At 45.4% G+C, this 20,682-nt stretch overlaps 1 long non-coding RNA gene across 2 annotated transcripts in view; it reads left to right on the top strand.

Annotated features, from left to right (window-relative positions):
- Nucleotides 1-17,863: 17,863 nt before the first annotated feature.
- Nucleotides 17,864-20,682, top strand: part of LOC138452857 (uncharacterized) — a 91,749-nt gene continuing 88,930 nt past the window's right edge. The window contains exons 1-3 of one of the 2 annotated variants that reach the window (XR_011260320.1): nt 17,878-17,929; nt 18,414-18,478; nt 18,637-18,917. This is a non-coding gene — a long non-coding RNA (uncharacterized lncRNA). Of the gene's footprint in view, nt 17,930-18,413; nt 18,479-18,636; nt 18,918-20,682 lie in introns of those variants that run through there. The other variant, XR_011260321.1, reaches the window with a different exon arrangement.

The raw sequence follows: 20,682 nt of genomic DNA, 5'->3' as shown, positions 1-20,682 counted from the left end.
TGCAGGCAGCAATCCCGACCTTTCTGTAACAACCACCAGTTTGGCCACTACTCCACAACACAATCCAAGCACAAGGAGATGGGCATTTGGTAGCAAACATCTACAGGGCCCTTCTCAGTGAATCAAACTCACCCTGCTCAGGCGCCAAAAGGAGATGGGGAAAAAACGCTCAGAAGCATAATCCCAGAAGGGGAATGGGCCTACATACTAAATCTTACTCAAAAAGTCGCGATCAACTCGAGATTTAAACTGATCCACTTTAACTTCCTGCATCAAACATACCATACACCAGTGAAACTTCATGCCCAAAGAGACACAATGACACAATAGCGGCAGAGTGCGACAGATACAGAGCGCCAGAAGCAGACTTCCTACACCTGGCCTGGTCATGCCCACCGGAGGCTACCTTCTGGAATGCAGTGCTGGAAAAAACATCGGCAATAATAGGAATGGTCCTCGACCCCGACCCGAAAATAACAATGCTAGGACTGACCCAACCACTGCCTAGCACAGTTAGAAAACTAACAAACCTACTTCTGGTTTTGGCACGAAGAAGAGTTGCATACAACTGGGGCAGAGGACCCCCAACAAGTCCGCAGCTCTAGCTTAAAGACATTACGTATTGCCAAGACGTGGAAACTAACTTCATCAAGACGCTGCCGCTTCATTCATGCCCCCCAGACATTTGGGGCCCATATATAGCATACTTGCTTTCAACAACAGATGTACTGGAACCGCAACACCTATCTCCTTCACAGGACTCGAGTACCAGCTCGACACACAACGCTGAAGCCACGGAGACTGCGCGATGCTCATAACCGCTTAAGCATACAGACAATGTCATTGCAATGGACGGGGTGGAGGGCGACGGGGGGGAAGGGCACTTGCGAGGCGGCCGACGCATGGCCTTATTGTTTGTTTTGATTGAAAATGGCAATAAAGTTTTTTTTAAAAAAGAACCATCCCTTCGCTAATGGACGAAGAGGGGGCCCTGGAATGGCCCTCATGCCCCCTATGCGAAGGTCAACCTCCAGAATGAAGAATGAGAGTTGTAACTCATTGTTTGGCCAGTCACCAAATGCACCAGTATATCAACGATATACCAAGAGATATTCTCTCAGATAACCATTCAAACCGTATCCGGTTGATGGGTTTGAGGAGACAGGGGTCTCATCAATGGACCAGATCGACTGACAGCAAAACCAAGCAAGTGATGACGTCACTGGAGACACCATGACATAGCGGTGTTAGTCATTTAGCAAATCTGCACTCATCTATGAAGTAATGCAGACATAGGGGGTAATTCCGGGGTTGGAGGTAATCCTTTACCTCCGTATTCCGAGGTCCCTTTGCAGGTCCTTCCTTACCTCCTGCTTTTAGCAGGAGTAAAGTACGGGACCCGCAAAGGTACTTCGGAGGTAATTACAGTACCGTAATTTGCGGTGCCGTAATTACCTCCTTCCCCATTCCCATTGAGCCCTATGGGGCAGAAATGGGAATGGGGAAGGGCAAAAGGTGAATGGGGAATTACCGGTCCCTCCAACCCTGGAATGGACCGGTAATTACTCCATTCACCATGCCGGATTTGGGACGGTTTCGAAGGCAACCATGGAGCTAATTACTCCATGGTTAGCTCTAAACCCGGAATGAGGCCCATAGTTTCTATTACTTATACATGAAAAACATGTATGTGACTCCCATAGGTAGAAGACAGTAAGTATACATGGACTGACATTGCATATGCTTTATTGCAACTAACGTTAGGAAGCTATAGAAACATATAGGGAACCTGCAGGGTGATTAAAGTGAATGAGGCTGGAAACACAGGCCTCGGATCGATGGAAGGGGAGACACAGTTCCTGCAGCACAAGCTGGTATTCACAGCCAAGGACAATGGAGGGCGGAAAATTCCTGGTTCCCGAGTCAGCAAGCCACTTGCAAGAATTCCGAATAAAATCCTCATTATTACAGGCAGAAGATCTTGGTTTTGCAGTCTCTTCACGTGTGACCCAGCAGAGCAAGACCTGTCCGTTTACTAGTGTTGAGAAGAGAAGCTGTTACCAGCAAAGCAGACTGAAATTATACATGTTTTGCCCACCAAAACTGCAACCTGCAGGCCCTCTCTCAGGCCCGGCGATCAGACCAGTAGCAACAATATGGAACACAGCGCTTCATAGCCATTCCCATTACCTTGAAAAGGTACACTGAGCTCTGTTAACAGAGAAGGATCCCAGGTCTTGGACGAACCGCTCTAGCTAATCCAGAAGCTCCATTTGTAAGGTGATTTTGCATGGGCCAATGGTCTTCCTGCAACAATGTAGTGGGCACCTAGTGTGTGAAGTCTCAGGTGGAGCAACCAGACACAATGACCCAATTGGATAGATTAATATATGGGACCTCTATAGGTAATTAGTACAAACTAACCACTCATAGGTTTTTGGGGTGGACCTGTTTGTAACATCACACATGAATAAAAATGTGTGACACGGGTTCGGGAGCTTAGATTGCTTGAGAATTTTGTTTTCTTGTATGGTCCCTGTATATTGTAGAAATAAAAGTAACCTTTGCCCCATGGCTGAGTCTTCTGTTTTTGCATTGCTGAGTTTTGATGGGCCTAAGTTACTCTGCTTATTCAGACATTGCATTTGCGAACCCCCGATTTCTCTGACATACTTCAATTGGTAGCAGAGGATGGTTTACTGCGATCGCTCGAAAAGAGGCTGTCTCATCCCGCAGCACGCCCGGAAGGCTGTGGCATGACCCACAGAAGTCTAGAGTACACAGAATGCACACCATGGTGAGGTCCTCAGGAACCACATTGGAGAAAGGTGTAAGGTGATTTTGCATGGGCCAATGGTCTTCCTGCAACAATGTAGTGGGCACCTAGTGTGTGAAGTCTCAGGTGGAGCAACCAGACACAATGACCCAATTGGATAGATTAATATATGGGACCTCTATAGGTAATTAGTACAAACTAACCACTCATAGGTTTTTGGGGTGGACCTGTTTGTAACATCACACATGAATAAAAATGTGTGACACGGGTTCGGGAGCTTAGATTGCTTGAGAATTTTGTTTTCTTGTATGGTCCCTGTATATTGTAGAAATAAAAGTAACCTTTGCCCCATGGCTGAGTCTTCTGTTTTTGCATTGGTGAGTTTTGATGGGCCTAAATTACTCTGCTTATTCAGACATTGCATTTGCGAACCCCCGATTTCTCTGACATACTTCAATTGGTAGCAGAGGATGGTTTACTGCGATCGCTCGAAAAGAGGCTGTCTCATCCCACAGCACGCCCGGAAGGCTGTGGCATGACCCACAGAAGTCTAGAGTACACAGAATGCACACCATGGTGAGGTCCTCAGGAACCACAATGGAGAAATTCCTGCCTGCTATCTGTGGGACACCCAGCATACCGGAAAGGCAGTGCGGCAGGTTGGGGGCAGAGTCAGCGTCCGAACGAGTCAGCGGATCAGCGTCCGAACGAGTCAGCGGATCCCAGAGTGTAAGTATAGACTCAGCTATATGACAAACCGGGGAGGGGTGGACCAGTGCCCATTGGTGTCCCTGTTGAAGCATTAGGGGGGGGATAAGGAGTGTTGTTGGTTGACTTTGTTCGTGGTTGGGGAATATTCGGTCTTGGGGCGATCAATTTTGGCAGTCAAATTAGACAATTGACTTAAGGGCATGGATGACTATATAAATATCTAATTTCTTGTGGGTTGGGCGTTGTAGCTCGGGTCATGGATCAAGGTATTCCTGTGTAATAAAGCTAGGCAGTTGAAGCTAGTTGTATTGCGGAAGGTGTTCTCCTGGTCAAGTATTGCAGAGGCATTTTATCTACAGGCAGATCACGTGAATTATTGGTATTCCTGGTTATGAAGGCAGGACGACGGCCGTGTATATGTTTTTTGTTCTGTCAAGTTTCTAGTTGTGGTGTTTAAGTGAATATATTGGAAAGGCAGACATCAGCAACTTCTTTTACTTTCTTACTGTAGAGGGGACGCCACTAGTCAGGTTGCTGTATAGGCCTTAAGGTACAGAGCGTTTCTGTTGGCCGTTGAATAATAGCGGGGCTTTGAACCAGTGGTCGGGCCTTTGGGGCGGAGCGTGGATACCACATGCGCAGAATTGTCAGTTGAGCCTTTGGGGCAGAGAGCTGCAGAAGGGTAGTACACGGAGCACACCCCTGGCATTGTTTGGGAACTAGAGAGGCTGAGATTAATGTGGTGATTGTATGGTCTATAAGAGGTATTTGTTAATTGCATATTTGAACTGTGGATGTGTTGAAATCCTGATTCAAGGTCAAGAAAGTATTAATATATAATGTACTCAGGTAAAATCATGACGGACACACCTCTACAGCACATGTGCAAGTCCCCCCCCTGAAGGACAACATCTGTCAGTATAGCGCGGAATACACTTGCGGCACAGAGGGCAAGTTGGCAAAGCGCTGACCAAAATAAAGGAGCTTCTCCAAATGTGTGCAGCAACAATTACACAAGTGCATACACGAGGCTTACAAGGGGGAAGACTTTAAGCAAACGAATGGCCATATTCGAGCAGGACGAGGAAGGGGACCTGATGCAGCAACACTAGATGCTGAACCAGTGATAGGCAGAAAAGTGATCACCCTCAAACTCCCCTCCTCCTCCAACAGAGAGCGGGGACCCAGGTATCATACCCCGTTAGGGAATTAAGTGCAGTGGCATGGTATACCAATCCCACTTTTGTACCTCTGGTGTATAGTAAAAGGGAGGGTCAAAGCGAGGCGGAGCAGGCAACTAAGGGAACGCAGCGCACAGGCGCCGAAGAGAAGGAGCACAACTAGATCCAGGCGAGGTTAAGTGAAAATGACTTGGGGAAGGGGGAACCTTGAGCAGGAGCCCATAGTTCTGAACAAATGGGTAGGCAGACAGATATTGCTTAAACTACATAGAAAGGTCACAGGAGCTACAGTAGGCGCAAGATCACAGGAGATACAATAAGCGCACACAAAGAAGTTGTAGGCAACAAAGACGCAGAGGAGACAAGAGAATGGGCAGCATGATAAGAAAGGGAAGAGAACGAAAGAGCACAGAGGCAGAAGCATGAGAGCTAGAGGAGCGGGAGACAAGAAGACCGAGCTTGAGGACAAAGCGAGGAGAAGGGCAGAAGAGAGGGAAAGGCAAGTGCAGATTAAAGTAGAGCGGCTCCTTGGGGAGCGCCGACACAGGAGGAGGGACGCGCTCTAAGGGAAGCGCAAATAAAGATGAGTATAGCACGTTTAAGGAAAGGGAGACACAAGAGATAGGGGAACGAGACAGAAGCGGGAAGAACTGCAGGGTTACCCCGTGGATAGACAAAGATGAGATTGATCTCCCCATGAGGGGGGAGTGTGAAAATAAGGGTCAATCAGGGGGAAGCGGCAGGGAAGCACGATATTGAGGAGGCTTAGCTTCCATGAACATATTGACAGTACCAATGGGGACACAGGGTCCGATGCTGATTTATTGGGGTGCGAGGATGACCAAGGGGAGAGGCCCTCATGCTGCTCCTGAGGGATAAACCCGGATAGGGGCACATTGTGGGGATGACTATAAAGCAATGGACGGTTGGAGGGGGGCAGCAATCGCATTCTAGAAACATATTGGTCAGCGCAGGCAATATCACCCCATATACGCAGAGGCCTAGAAATCTACCGGGAGAAGGAAGGGAGATATGACGCGGCCGTTTACCGCTACCAAAGAAATGGGGAGACCAAGCAGCGGGGTGGGACTGACCCAGTGCCCATTATTTACCCAGTGCCCATTATTAGAGAAAGGAGGAGGGCGACCTCAATACATACCATGGCAGCAGATGGACAAAGACAACTTAAGGTGTAAGCTACTGTCGTTGACTGCCGGATCTCGGAAGTGGATACATGAGCTAGAGAGACTGACATCAGGAACATTAGCAGTGGGTGACATGAGCATTCAGCAATTCTTGGGGAGGTTGTAGACGATCTATGGAAAAGAGCAGGTTACCCCGGAAACAGTACAAAACACAGCGCATGATGGTTTGCTGTTCAATAATTGTTGAGCAGCCATGTGGCACGCTCTGAGTATTCAGTACCCAGATAATAGCATGATTGTGGCACACAAAATGAGGGAAGATGAAGATCTGTTTCGATATATTCAGGCTATCCAAGAGAAATGGCGTTTGGAGACGAGTGCACCGTGGGACAAAACAGGGGTGTTATTTTCTCATATATTTTGCCAAGGGCTACCTGAACAGGTGCAAAAGCAAAGATACTATTGGGGATGGAGGGCAAACCATGGTCAGAAATTCAGCTTACTATAGTACACCATTGTATGCTAATGTAAGAAAAAAGTGTGAGGACAGAAAATGAGAGGAATCAAAGCTAGTACAGAAGAAGTTATCAAAGTATACAATGGAAGGGTCGATGTTGACCAGCGCTGATGCAGGTGCGCCGCATGCGCATTACAGACTGCCATTCACGGGAGGAGGCTTTGTGTGGTGGCGAGACATGTGCCAAGGGTTTAGAGGGAGAAGAGGAGCACCCAGGGGAAGAGGGTATGGATATCAAATGCAGCAAAGGCTAGAGGGGATAACAGGGAGTTATCAGAGACCGATTGGGGTGTGGGGGCGTTCCACTACAGTGTTGGGTGTGCAGACAGATATTACATCTCCATAGTGTGCAGAAGCAGGGGTGGTGGAGAATGTCATACAATTTTTTATTTTACGAGCGGCGGGAGATAGACTGTTAGATACAGATCCTCAGCGCAAAACCAGACCTACACCACGAGAATCATACCGTTCAAACACAAAGTGTATAAGATTTTAGGCCAAATGGCCACATAATCAGTGCCTTAAGCCCTGAAGACGGACATAGCCCGAAATGCATCAGCAATCACGTTTGATGGCACTGAATCTATGGATGCAGTTTTTGCCTTCTAATTAAAACTTTGGAGTATGAAACTATAAGAGCTTCTGGCTTTTAATTTGGAATGACACTTTAGATATAAACTAATGTTATCATAACCTACTGCAGCTCCAGAAGAGAGCCCAACATGAGCACACTCAGAATTAGTTTGGATTTGATTTTTTTCTTTTCATCAGTTATGGGTAACCTTGTGGGTAAGTGAAAAGAAAGAAGCTGGATAAAACATCCAGCTAAGACTGGTGCTCGCGCTTGTGTTCTGAGAACTGAATTTTACTCGATCTTCTTGTAGAGTCAATCAGAATTCCATATGTAAACTGTTACTTCACAGCTTTAATTTTATGTATAGGTATAGGTATAATTGATTATGTCATCAATCCATATACATGTTAGACTTAACACCATCCAAGTAGACTGTCAAATACGTATGGTTAACATTGCCTATGCATTTCGGAGACTTGCTCCTTCCTCAGGGCTAAAACCATAACGTAATATCTCATTACTGAAGTCCAACTTGAATGTTTCTATATCTGGTCGAGTGGTGGAAGTGCACCTATTTCCCTTTAACTTATGATGCCTGGAATCAGGAATTGAGCTTTTCGTAAACGGCAGTCACCTTGTGGGTAACCTTGTGCCTAGGTCTCAAGGTGTGCTCCTATATATATATATACATATATATATATTCACACACACTTTTGAAAATGTAAACTGAATCAGCCTACTAATAGCGGGGCCCAGCCTCAATTTTCCGGAATGTCATACCAACCCACATATCAGGCAGAACAGACTGACTATTACGCCCAAGACCACACACGGCAACAAGCACAGACCCAAGACGCATACATGCAAACATATCAACCTATGATGCAGGCAACACACATGCAAAAACCTGTACAGCCATACCCACAGGCATCGCCTGCATATCAGATGCAAACACCCATGCAAACACCACAAACAGCACAGCAGGATACTCGGATAGTGACAACTGCAGACTGCACAAAATCGGCTGGTGGGGGGGAGAGGGTGACTGTGGTCGGGGGCAACCCGTTCACAGGAAATGGGATGTCATACCCACAATAGGACAGCCCACAGATGGACCGGATGTGTTTAATCCGATCAATTACACCTGACCCAGCAGAGGAACCCTGTATAGGGTTGACGATAGGTGACAAGACTTTTTCCTTTCTCGTGAACACAGCAGCAACTAGATCCTGTATCAGGGAGGGAAGATACCGAATGCCATGAATGCGCAGGGATTCTCTGGGGTGATAGATTTGGTTCCTTTTATAGACAAACTCTCACTTTCTATAAGGGAGCACGACTTAGCTTTGCCGCTATTGTATTCGACAGACACCAGTGAAAATAATGGGAAGGGATATCATGAGTAAGCTCAACATGACCATCTCATTTACAGACCAAGGGATAGTGTGTTCAACACCAGGAATTCATAAATGGACGCAAGAGAGATTATTCAGGCATATTGTGGACACATGGTACAGAAGTGGGGGAGGGGCGCCAACAGACATTGAACTATTCTAATATGTAATACAAGTATTGATAACATGGCTCCCAGGAAATGAGGGAAAGCTATGGTGATTACCTATTTAGGCCAGAAATTCCATTAGATGAGCATGAGGGGAAAGTGGTCCCAATAGAACGAGAGGCAGTAATAGTAAGGAATGACAGGATAACACTACATGAGACAGATGACACAGGACGATCCTGGAGGACAGTGATTGCAGTGGGGGAGGGATACAAGTTGACTAACGTGACTGACAAATAGCTGTTTCAGGACATCCGATCAGATCACAAGGTGGTGTTTGACATCAGCATCACATATTGGGTGAAAATACACTTCAGGGAAATACCAGAGAATGGCGATGTTGTTGAAAGCACCACCACCATTTCTCAAGGAAGATTTGGCAAAGGTACCCAGTGTCTTATGCACCACAAGTCCCTATGACGTGGGGCTACTGAGAGGGATAGGAGCAGTGAAGTTAAATCTTAAACCAGGAGCAATCTTACCAAGGGCAAAACAATATCCCTTGTCGAGAGAAGCAGACAAGGGCATTTATGAGACGATTGCAGCACTAGTGAAACAAGGCATTCTAGTGCCATCGGAATCACAGTGCAATACCGCAGTGTACCCTGTGAAAAAGGTAATGGGGGGTTGTTGTGTTTTATACAGGATTTGTGCCCTTTGAACCAGATTGTAGAAGCAGAATTTCCTTTAGTTCAAAATCCAGTTACAATTCCATGTAGCATTCCCATGGAAGCTACCCACTTCACAGTGACAGATTTGAAGAATGCTTTGTTCTCTATACCACTTCACCCAGAGTCACAGGAATTTACATTGTTTCTATATATAAATAAAGTGGAAACATACTCTGCTCCCACAAGGGTACTGTGAGTCCCCTTCCATATTTAATAGGGTCCTTCAATGGATTTAGGCAATATACAATTGGAAAGTACTGTCATACAGTACGTGGATGTCATTTTGATCTGTTGCAAGTCAAAGATACAGTGCAGGAATTACTCTGTGCATATGTTTACAGCATTAGCAGAGAAAGGGTACAAGGTAGACAAGGCAGAAATGACACTATTATCAGAAAGAGGTGCTGTACATTGGACAGCTAATAACACAGGAGGGGCGGAGGGTGACACCAGAAAGGGCAGAGGCAGTTTGCAGAACGTCGAAACCTAAGACTGTGAGACAGATGCAACACCTTTAAGGTCTCAGTAGTTATCGCAGAGCATGGGTATTTGACTACAGTACATACACAAGGCCTCGGTTAAGTACACAAAGAGGCCTGAAGGGAGAGGGCACAGTTCAATGGACAGAAGAAGTGACAGGTGCGTTTAAGGAGCTGAAAGAAGCAATATGCAGCGCTTAGGTGCTAGGGATCTCAGACTATCAAGACAAATTGTATTTGTTCGCACACTCCAATGGAGTAGTGATGACTATAGTGCTCACACAGAAGGCAAGGCTAGGACATAAGCCATTGGCATACTATAAGGTCAAGTTAGATCCAGTAATGAGGGGACATTACCCGTGTGAACAAGCACTGTCTGCTCCTGCTTTTGCAGTGAAGAAATTAGCGAGCATCACAATGGGAAGCAGCATCACTCTTTTCGTGGAGCATGCTCTCTTTGCAATACTAGAACGGCACAAGAGTACACTGACCACACAGAGGGCTTCAGGGTACGCAGTGATATTATTGAATCCAGCCATAGAGGTAGTGAGATGCAGGACTGTGAACATGGCGACATTCGTGGCCAAACCAATAGAGGAGGGAGATTATGTACATGATTGCACCGCAAACATGGAGCAATATGACGACATTCCAAGAGTAAGGGAAAAGCCACTTGAGGGGGGGGGACAAGGTGCTTTACATTGACGGTTCTTCAATGATAGACCAGACTACGGGGAGAGAGACACACAGGGACAGCAGTAGTGAAGATAAAGGCAAATGGGACAGCTGAAGTGGTAGCGAGTGCACGATTACCGTCACATTTTTCAGCGCAGGTAGCAGAACTAGTAGCCCTTATATTGGCATTAGAGCAGAGCAAGAACCTGGAGGGGACAGTGTATTCGGCCTCAGCCTATGTGACGTATACAGTCCACTAAGAATTGTCTCGCTAAGGAGGGGCTCCTGATGTGCTGACGACAGGCTGGTGCAGCATACGCCCAGATTGGGCAGACTCAGAGATGCTTCATTTCCCAATGGGAATAGCATTCGTGAAGTGCCAAGCCCACATGAGAGGGGAGGACCCATGTCTCCAGGGGCAACGAGGCAGCAGAAGCGAAGCGTGCAGCATATCTTGTTGACATTTTAGATGTCGATACCCCATCTCACATGCGTGCTTGTGTGCACACAATGGTTTTACAAGAGGGGTACAGCGTATTAGCAGTGACACAAATTATGGAGTTACAGGGGGGCACACCGAGGGAAGAAAAAGAACTATGGGTGTAAAGGGGATGCTCTACATCTTCATCAGACACCCTGTGGCGGCAGGAAAGCACAGGCAAACTGGTGATGCCACTGTCATTACTAAGAATAGTGAGCAAGGGGTCCACGTCTGGATTCCCTTGCTCACTATTCTTAGAGAGGCACAGCTCCTCCCTACTGATGAGGTCCAACCAGACCGAAACACGTGTCTGGGGATGCTGTTGGTACTCTTGTTCAGAGGAGAATTGCCTAGCATTTCGGTGCTGGACTGCCCCAGGGCAGGACAAAGACTGATATGTTTGGGATATTTCATCTGTGAAAGATAGTGAGCCAAAGACTCTGGATAAGTCTCTCGTAACCAGGACTAATGTCTGGCAGAGAGACTCCCAGGACCCCCCTTGTCAATTTGCAGTACCTTCAGAGCATAGACTATTTAGCAGAACAGAGATATTCTTTGCATCCATCATTCCAGCAATGCAGGCCAGCACAAACGCTAAATGGCTCCAGATCACGAGGCGAGAGCTGATGCAGATGATATATTTGAGGGTCTAGGCGTTCAATGCAATCAAAGAAGAACTCCGAGCAGTGAGGTTGATGGCACTACAAACAGGTATGTTTTGGACCTCCTGACAGCCATGGAGGGAGGAATTTGCACCAGAATTGGGTCTTCTTGCTGTACATTTGTTACAGCAAATGACGAGAACAATGGGACACTCACTGAGGCGTTACCAGATTATCAGAGATGCATGCCAAAATGGAAGCAGAGACTAATGCTGCAGGGAAGGATGAAGATTGGCTGTCGTACATCTTTTCATGCTTACTACCTTGGATGGCCAGTGGACTGAAGGTGTTAGCTGCAGTACTAGTGTTACTACTGCTGGCTTTTTGTTTTATCAGGATATGCATTATACAAGGCTGCACGACAACTGAAAAGACTGTAGGTATGAAAGTACAGATGACAAGATAATAAAAGCTTGAGATACATTGAGAGCACAGTTATCAGATTGTCCTCTGTTCCCGGCTGGAGTGTTGTTCGGGTATCCCTACGACACCAAAGATTATTTGGGGAAATGGGTTTGGTGCAACCCTGGAGGAGACTGCAGTTATGTGACATGGAGTTTGGATGATCATGCAAGATTCTATGGGAGTGACAAAGATATGGCTACTGGAGGTGAAGATGAATAAGGTTGGAGGAGTGGCCGACAGTGTCGACCAGAGGGGGGATTGAAGAGAGGGTCCCTGGAATGGCCTCATGTCCCCTATGTGAATGTCAACCAGCAGAATGGGAGGTGTAACTTGTTGTTTGGCCAATCACCAAATGCACCAGTATATCAACAATATGACATGAGAAATTCCCTCAGACAACCATTCAAACTGTATCCAGTTGATGGGTTCGAGGTGACAGGGGTCTCGTCAATGGACCAGGTTGACGGACAGCAAAACCAAGCAAGTGATGACATCACTAGAGATACCATGGCATAGCACCTTTAGTCATGAAGCAAATATGCACTCATGCATGAAGTAACACAGACATAGGGCCTCATTACACGGATGGCGGTTATGGTTAACGGTCACCATTAATGGTAACGGTGACCGTTAACCATTACCGCCTTACTACGAGGTCCCTTAGCGGGTTGGTGCTTTAACGCCTGCTTTTTGCAGGCGTTAAAAACCAACCCACTAAGGGACCTTGGTGCTAATTACGGCACCGCAAAATTGCGGTGCCGTAATAAGCACCTTCCCCGTTCCCATTATGCCCTATGGGGCAAAAATGGGAATGGGGAAGGGCAGTGGTGGAAGGGGGAATTACCGCCCCGCCAACCTTGGAATGGGGCGGTAATTCCCCCTTCCACCAAGGCGGTGCCGGTATTTTACCGGCATGGATCAAGGTGCTAATAGCACCTTGGTCCATGTGCTAATACCGCCATCTGTGTAATGAGGCCCATACACTCATTTCTATTACTTGTAGACACGAAAAACGTGCTTATGACTCCCGTAGGTAGAGGACGGATACACTTACATAATCCCATGCCAAGACTCTATTCTTTCTTTCACCAAAGCAGAAACGCAAGACAGCAAAGTATACGTAGACGGAGCTTGCACTTGCTTTATTGCAATTAACCTTAGGAAGCGATAGAAATATATAGGGAACCTGCAGGGTGACTAATGTGAATGAGGTTGGAAACACAGGCCTCAGATCCATGGAAGGGGAGACACGGGTCCTGCAGCATGAGCTGGTGTTCACAGCCAAGGAAAGGGCAGGTGGAAAATGCTTGGTTCCTGAGGCAGCAAGCCACCTGCAAGAATTCAGAATAAAATCCTCATAATTACAGACAGAAAAGCTTGGTTTTGCAGTCTCTTTACACGTGACCCAGCAGAGCAAGACAATGCCCATTTACTCGTGATGAGAGAGAAGCTGTTCCCAGCGTAGCAGACTGAAATGATACATGTGTTGCCCACCAAAACTGCAACCTGCAGGCAGTCTCTCAGGCTAGGTGATCAGACCAGTAGCAACAATCTGTAACACACAGCACTCCATAGCCATTACCTTAAAAAGGTACACTGAGCTCTGTGAACAGAAAAGGGTCCCAGGCCTGGGAGGACCTGCTCTAGCCAATCCAGAAGCTCCATTTGTAAGGTGATATAAAATGTTGCATGGGACAATGGTCTTCCTGCAAAAATGTAGTGGCCACTTTGTGGGGCAGGGAGGAATTTTCGGGCGGAGCCTCCTGACATGGTGACCCAATGGGATAGATTAAAATTTGGGACCTCTATTGGTAATTAGTACAAACTAACCAATGGGGATGCCTCATAGGTTTTTGAGGTGGACCCAGTTTTCTGTGACGTCACTCATGAATAAAAATGTGTGACACAGGTTTGGGAGCTGAGATTGCTTGAGAATTTTGTTTTCCTGTATGATCACGTCTATTGGAAAAACAAAGACAGTAATCTTTGCCCCATGGATGAGTCTTCCATTTCTGCATTGGGGAACTTTGATGGGCCTAAATTACTCTGCTGATTCAGACATTGTATTTGCGAACCCCCAATTCCTTTGGCATATTTCAGACTCATGGGTTGTACTTCTCGCCTAATTCAGTACTGGGACGAAAAAGAATAGGAGTATCCTAAATGAAGATCTCTTTCCCAGTACTGTGACAAGGGAGAGGTTTGGAGGAATGTTGATCACTCCTAATGAGAGCCATTGTCAGTGGTCCAGTCTTCCCCCAACAACTCAGAGGAGAAAGATGCGAGGAGCAAGGATGATCACTCTTAATGAGAACCACTGCCAGCAGTCAGGTCTTTCCCCAAATCCTATTGGCCAGATAAAAGACCCAGGAAGTGTGATAGAGGCCCTCCCTGAAGGACCGGGCTGCAGGAATTGTTTGGTGTAGAAGGGGCCTTGGACTGCTATCCTGGAGAAGTGAAGGGGGAATCCTTGCACCCCAACAGCTGGTGGAGGACTGGGGACCGCTGGGGAACCACTTGGGCCTCCACAAAGTGTATGAACCCCTTGGCACCAGCAATGTGCCAGAGGGAAGCTGGAGGCCCCCCTCACTGGGGAAGTGCAACTAAAAGCAGGAGGAGTTCGCCAGCTCATGGCAGAGGAAGAAACAGGCGGCACAGGCGTCCAGACCACTAAAAGGTGCAAGAGGACAGCCTGGCAAGCAACAAGCTTTGGAGAGGCTTGCGCAAAGCAGAGCAAGAGGAAGCAAGTCGTGCTTCCTGAAGGCGGAAGAGGCTGTGACACTGTCCAGAGCACAGACACCTACCGTAAATGCTACAACGCCATAAAGCTAATTCCGGTGAGCCCAGGGAAAGGGTTGGGACATCGACGCACTGTAACAAATTCCCTAGACAGTGGCACGGGGATCGAGACCCACAGTGCAATCTTGCAGGAAGACCAGGAAGGGTCTGGAACCCACAGTACTAAATTGGGGAAGAACAAGGAGGGTCAAGGGGAGCGAAAGATAACCCCTCGCCTTGTGAAACTATTACACGTGTGAAAACATCCCTGGCAGGAGAGTATACCAGGCAAAAGGCAAGTGTGTGTAAAGCTACATAAGAGAAGCGCAAGGAAAACCCAAGCCCCTAGGAATTTGACTTGCATGGCATTTACAGAGAGAGAGAGAGATTGCATAAAGTCCTGGCAGGAGAGCATACCAGGCGAAGAACGGATCTGCTATAAGGAGTAGTACATGTAAACCTGGGATGGGAAACATGTCGGGTGTTTTGCGAGTTTGGGACTCACAACCAAATGGTGTTTCTATGAAAAGAATTCTAAGGAAGACAAATGCTCTTGAGAATTGAACTTTATTGAATGTGGGATCCTGGGAAAGGGAGACATATTCCCTGGAGTGAGTTGCAGTACAGGAGGAGGGAGCTATCCTCTTGATCAGCCGAATTTGGTTAGTTTTGAATTTTTGCTTATGATGGAAAGACTCCTGGGGAAGGGAGTTATCCGCATTGAAACATTGGGAACGTGTGTTGGATTTGACCATTTGTGCACTTCAAGAAGCAGAGACAGTTTCCTTTGCACCTTAGAGTTAGTTTTATGGGGGTGAGGGTGAGGATAGGATTTTGGACACTGGACGTATATTGATTTTGGACATCTTAGTTTTCATTTAGGTAGGGAAATACCGCCTATAGAAGAGACAGCAAGGCATTTTCTAACCCCTCTTACTTTGAAGAAAAGTTTGTAACCACAAACATGAAGCAAATTCTGTTGAGGAACCTTTTCCCAATGGACACTTATCAGGGTAGACCTCAGCGCCCTTCAGTTTGTCGGAAAACTATTGTTTGATGCATGAATTGCGTAACAACGGAGAAAAAATGGTTCCTCCACTCCGTTTTGTGAACTAATAGTAAAAATATAGTTACACCTTTTCATTCATGCGCCAGCTTGACAAAGAAAAAATCCACTCAGTTGGAATATAGTTATTAAGACTGTGTATTAGTTTGAGCGGTGATGAACCGTGAAGATTATATAACAATGGCCTACAATCATTTAACAACACCATTATGTTATGTCAAATTACCATCAAACCCCAAATTGGATATCATCAAGGAACTTACAGAAGCAATCACATGCTGGCACCGTCAAGGACTCTTAACAGATGAGGAAAAACAAGCACTGGAAATTAATTATCCCACATTACCGACCATATACTTTTTACCTACAGTTCATAAACCATTTGAGCGAATTCCAGAAGGGAGACCTATTATAAGTGGAATAGGTTGGGCTACCGTCAACATGGCTGAATACATCGACAACATTCTTAGACCCAAAGTCAGCACAACAAAGTCATTCCTTAAAGATACAACAGCAATCATCAACAAATTAATAGGGGTTGATTGGCAAGCTGGATACATCTTAGTTACATGGGATGTTACAGCACTTTATACATCGATCAAGCATAACACGCCTTTGGATGCTATAGATCAATCAAACTACTAATTAATACAGATTAGTAAGGAAATGATGCTTCTAACATTGAAAAATAACATTTTTCTGTTCAATAAGGAGTACTATAGGCAGACCTGCGGCGTAGTTATGGGTGTTAAATATGCCCCGGCATTGGCTAATCTTGTAATGGCCATGTATGAAGACCAATACATCTATTCAGATGCAGACTATGAAGACTATGTTGTTCTATGGAATCGATATATAGATGATGTTTTTCTCATCTGGAAGGGGAATGACGACCAACTACAAGTATTTAGACAACGAGCAAATCAGAATACTTTAGGAATACAATTTACTGGAACCTCTAGCACATCAGAGGTCAACTTTTTAGATTTAACAATCTATATAGAAGAAAACAAACTAATGACTAAAACCTACAGGAAACCAACAGAGGCAAACTCAACTTTGTTTGCGACAAGTTGTCATTACAATCCTGTAATTAAAAATATCCCGAAAGAGGAGTTTATACGAGCTCGAAGGAACTGTTCAGCAAAAGCAGCCTTTGATGAAGAATGTAAACTGCTCTCAACAAGTTTTTTAGCCAGAGGATATGCCAGGAAGAATATCACAAAAGCACGTGTTAAAGCAAGGGAACTCAACAGAGAAAATACATTGATCTCCAGCAAACAAACTGACAGTCAACCAGAACAAATTAGATTCATTACAACATATTGCGCCAACAAAGAAGAAACTAAGACAAGACGAGGCGAATCTAATATGCCGCTTTCGGACAGTAGAAAGAGGCTTGAACTCGGACAATGAGATGTCCTCCTTCCTATGAAACCTGGAAAGGTTATGAACTATATGTCACTTACCAACTATGAGTTCTGTATATAGTTTATGCACCTCTCAGTTCACTCAACGGCTCCAAGTGCCAAGAATTCAACCTCAGGATATGACTTTTAGTTTGTCATTAGAGCAGAACAAAACAGAATGTTTAATTAGATAATATATAGTCTATCTAGCTCCTTGTATTAACTAGACATCCTTTCCAAGAATAATTAATCACATTGACTATCATGGCCTCAGTTCACGTGTACATTAGGGAGAAGACGCATCCCTTTGCATTCCTTCATTTCTTTTAATTTTCCATTGTGCAATCGACATACATTGAAATTCGACAAACAACGCGCACAACGCTCAAATACTTAATTGGCTTTTTGCTCACAGTCTTTTAGTAATTAGCGATCCCTAATTGAACAATCACTTATATGAGTTGTCATGGCAACGGCCTACGGTATCAGTAAGGAATTAGCACATGCCTTTGTACATCCCCTTTAACATTATGTTTGTGTAATTAACCTGAATTGGATTTTGCAAAAGGCTCCTAAGTTAACTTTCCTACTTAATAGGCATCACGTCATATAGCACAAACCACATACGTTTTGCATCCACTTCAATGTATGGGCTCACATAGTCGAGAGTAGTACTCTTCTTGCTTTCGGAGCCCTAAAGATGGCGCCCAGAATAGTAACTGAGAAAGGACCATTAGGGTCGCAGAGGAGACCACAGTAACAACTATTAAAGCCACCATTTTGGTTTTCTATTCGAACACGGACAGATTTGCACAGAGCTCGTTTTTGTATTGCAGAGGTAAGATACGAACATTAGGATGTTTGCATCTGCAGCCCGCACAGCATGCGGAGTGATTAATTTAACTGCACTTGCGAAGCACTTACCACATGAGAATGCAATGAGAGAATAAGCTCACTTTAGATGATAAATAAAAAAACATACTCTTCGCGCAGCTCTTTGACCAACTGAATGGCACATGTACAAACACGAGATGCTTTAAACTTTCCTTCCTCTTTTTTTTTTATCATATAGGCACGTTTAAACTGTATTTAAGAAAGCAGTTTTACCCCAACCCACTGACTTATGTAAAAATAGTTGCATTAACATAGAACTAACTAATTTCACATGAACAAACATAAGACGCACTAAACCTTTTCTCTTCTATTTTACCTTATGGGCATAGTTAAACTTTACTCAAGACAATATTAGTATTTCAACCCACATACTTATGAAAAATCAGTTGTATTAATATAGAACAAATTACCCCCAATTTATTTGACAGGTTGGGATTGAGCCCATGACTGTTTTGTTTTGCTGAAAAGCCATGTTCCAAATCAATACTATTAGGTAAGAGAAAATTCGTTTTTTGTTTAATGTTTGAGACTACTCACCAAATGTTTTCAAGTTTGCAAACTCATATGCAAGAGACAAATTAACTCATGAAAGTTTTCTTTGTTTTTTCCTCCCCCTTTTCCCATTTGTCTATGTTTTCATTTTACGTTTAGGCTCATGTTTTCCTTTTTGTTTTAATGCTTAACCCTTTAAATGCCATGGGTATTTCTCCCCAGTGCCAGGGCGTTTTTTGGTGATTTCGGTTTGTGGCCATTCAATGGCTTGTAACTTTTTTGTTACATGAGATCTCAGCGAAATTTGGCTCCTTTTTTTCCCACATGTAGGTGGTCGTAACGCCACCCAGGAATCCTAGGTTGCTGTAGGGGGGTGGGAGAAAATAAGCAAAAAGTGCGAACATTTTGGTTTTTTTCAAAAAGTGCCAATAAAATGATGTACAAAGAAGCCTGTGGTTTTTTCCTTGTAAGAGCTAGGAACAAATGGTTTGGTGTGCTGAGTTCCCCAATTTCCTGGCTTTCAGGAACAGGTTGAGTGGAAACGAAAGAAAATTATTTTGATGTGGTTATCAACCGTTTTGTGAGAGGTAGGCGATTTTGGCCATTTTTGCCAATTGGACATGCATGGACGGAATGGAAGAAAAGGATAGGAAAGCCGAATTGGAGGACAGAAAGGCATATATTTTTGAAAAGTATACAAGATTCCAAGTTTAGGAAGGGGTGATTTGCGTAGGTCAGGCAACAGCTAGGTAGGGGAAACTGCTATAGATTGGGGGGAAAGCGGGAAAATGACTGAAAAAAAGGTATGTGTTGGACATGGTTGGCTTGGTACGGCAATGGCTTCTATGAATTTTGAGAAAAGCAATGCTCCTCTACATTCCCCCCGACTCTTGCAGTTAGGAGAGCACACATTTTTTGTAGTGTTTTACAAAACAAGCAATACCACAAGCCAAACACTGAGCCATGGTACACAGGAGTTTTACTCTCACGGCCTGAACAGACACACTTAGCATGTGTAAATCGGGAAAACCAATGTGGTGAGGAACGGCAAGCATACATTTTTTGAAAGAGCACAGGCAGACCTTTTCAAGGGTAGTTGACATGTGCAGGTTACAAAAGTGTATGGTGGCTAAAGCAGCAAATAAATGTAGGTCACATTTGGGAAATGAAAGGGTTGTGTGACAAAGGGCATCAGCAAATGGGTCAAAACGTTATGAAAACCACACAAACACAACAAATGTTATACCTTCCCGCGTTCCCACAGGTGTCCCGATGAAAACGGTACCTCACATGTGTGGGTGCACCTACCTGGGCGCCATGAGGAAAGCCTAAAACACAAGTAACCCCAAGTCTGATTTCAGACCCGAATTTCAGACTCTCTGCCGACCGGCACACCACACAGATATGGGCCTCGGGTGTCCAAGCCACCAAGGAAAACAGGGAACCCCATGCATTTCTGAAAAGAGGACACCCGTGGGAATCCGCAGAGGTATGATTTGCGCAAATCGCCCCAGAATTTATTACCCAGACACACCCGCAAAGTCTGAAATGTGGGGAAAAAATGCATTTTCCGCACATTACGCTCGGCTCACCCATCAAAACACGCCCCCAACAACACATGACCTACCGTCCTGCGTTCCCACAGGTGTCCCGATGAAAACGGTATCTCACATGTGTGGGTGCACCTACCTGGGTGCCAAGGGGAAAGCCTAAAACACAAGTAACCCCAAGTCTGTTTTCAGACCGGAATTTCAGACTCTCTGCCGACCGGCACACCACACAGATATGGGCCTCAGGTGTCCAAGCCACCAAGGAAAACAGGGAACTCCATGCATTTCCGAAAAGAGGACACCGTGGGAATCCGCAGAGGTATGATTTGCGCAAATCGCCACAGAATTTATTACCCAGACACCCCCGCAAAGTCCATAATGTGGGGAAAAAAACGCATTTTCTGCACATTTTGCTCTGCTCACCCATCGAAACACACCCCCAACAACACATGGCCTACCGTCCCGCGTTCCCACAGGTGTCCCGATGAAAACGGTACCTCACATGTGTGGGTGCACCTACCTGGGCCCAAAGGAATAAGGCTAAACCACTGCTATCCCCCCAAAGGGTTTGGGGAGCCAACCTACAGATTTAGGCCTGGGGTGTTGCAGCCACCAAGAAAAACAGGGACCCCCATGCATTTCTGAAAAGAAGACA

The sequence above is a fragment of the Ambystoma mexicanum genome, chromosome 1p (genome assembly GCF_040938575.1).
Source record: "Ambystoma mexicanum isolate Mex_15411 chromosome 1p, UKY_AmexF1_1, whole genome shotgun sequence".
Lineage (NCBI taxonomy): Eukaryota > Metazoa > Chordata > Amphibia > Caudata > Ambystomatidae > Ambystoma > Ambystoma mexicanum.
The sequence above is the reverse complement of the archived record's forward strand: the minus strand, read 5'-3'. Positions and strand labels throughout refer to the sequence as shown.